This window comes from Mandrillus leucophaeus, unplaced genomic scaffold (genome assembly GCF_000951045.1).
Source record: "Mandrillus leucophaeus isolate KB7577 unplaced genomic scaffold, Mleu.le_1.0 Scaffold1135, whole genome shotgun sequence".
Lineage (NCBI taxonomy): Eukaryota > Metazoa > Chordata > Mammalia > Primates > Cercopithecidae > Mandrillus > Mandrillus leucophaeus.
The window spans coordinates 512,158-513,327 of NW_012099599.1; the positions used below are offsets into that span (position 1 = coordinate 512,158).

Below are 1,170 nucleotides of genomic sequence, written 5' to 3' on the forward strand. Positions count from 1 at the left end.
CATCAATGCAAAAATCCTCAATAAAATACTGGCAAACCGAATCCAGCAGCACATCAAAAAGCTTATCTACCACGATCAAGTCGGCTTCATCCCTGGGATGCAAGGCTGGTTCAACATATGCAAATCAATAAACGTAATCCAGCATATAAACAGAAGCAAAGACAAAACCACATGATTATCTCAATAGATGCAGAAAAGGCCTCTGACAAAATTCAACAGCCCTTCATGCTAAAAACTCTCAATAAACTAGATATTGATGGAACATATCTCAAAATAGTAAGGGCTACTTATGAAAAACCCACAGCCAATATCATACCGAATGGGCAAAAACTGGAAGCATTCCTTCTGAAAACCGGCACAAGACAGGGATGCCCTCTCTCACCACTCCTATTCAACATAGTGTTGAAAGTTCTGGCCAGGGCAATCAGGCAGGAGAAAGAAATAAAGGGTATTTAATTAGGAAAAGAGGAAGTCAAATTGCCCCTGTTTGCAGATAACATGACTGTATATTTAGAAAACCTCATCGTCTCAGCCCAAAGTCTTCTTAAGCTGATAAGCAACTTCAGCAAAGTCTCAGGATACAAAATCAATGTGCCAAAATCACAAGCATTCCTATACACCAATAACAGACAAACAGACAACCAAATCATGAGTGAACTCCCATTCACATTTGCTTCAAAGAGAATAAAATACCTAGGAATCCAACTTACAAGGGATGTGAAGAACCTCTTCAAGGAGAACTACAAACCACTGCTCAACGAAATAAAAGAGGACACAAACAAATGGAAGAACATTCCATGCTCATGGATCGCAAGAATCAACATCGTGAAAATGGCCATACTGTCCAAGGTAATTTATAGATTCAATGCCATCCCCATCAAGCTACCAATGACTTTCTTCAAAGAATTGGAAAAAACTACTTTATAGTTCGTATGGAACCAAAAAAGAGCCCGCATTGCCAAGACAATCCTAAGCAAAACAACAAAGCTGGAGGCATCACGCTACCTGACTTCAAACTACACTACAAGGCTGCAGTAACCAAAACAGCTCGGTACTGGTACCAAAACAGAGATATAAACCAGTGGAACAGAACAGAGCCCTCAGAAATAATACCACACATCTACAGCCATCTGATCTTTGACAAACCTGACAAAAACAAGAAATAGGGAA

The 1,170-nt window shown here is 39.7% G+C and overlaps 1 protein-coding gene across 1 annotated transcript in view; it reads right to left on the bottom strand.

Annotated features, from left to right (window-relative positions):
* Window positions 1-1,170, bottom strand: part of FARSB (phenylalanyl-tRNA synthetase, beta subunit) — an 88,395-nt gene that overhangs the window by 15,400 nt on the left and 71,825 nt on the right. The gene's annotated exons all lie outside the window — the stretch shown is intronic.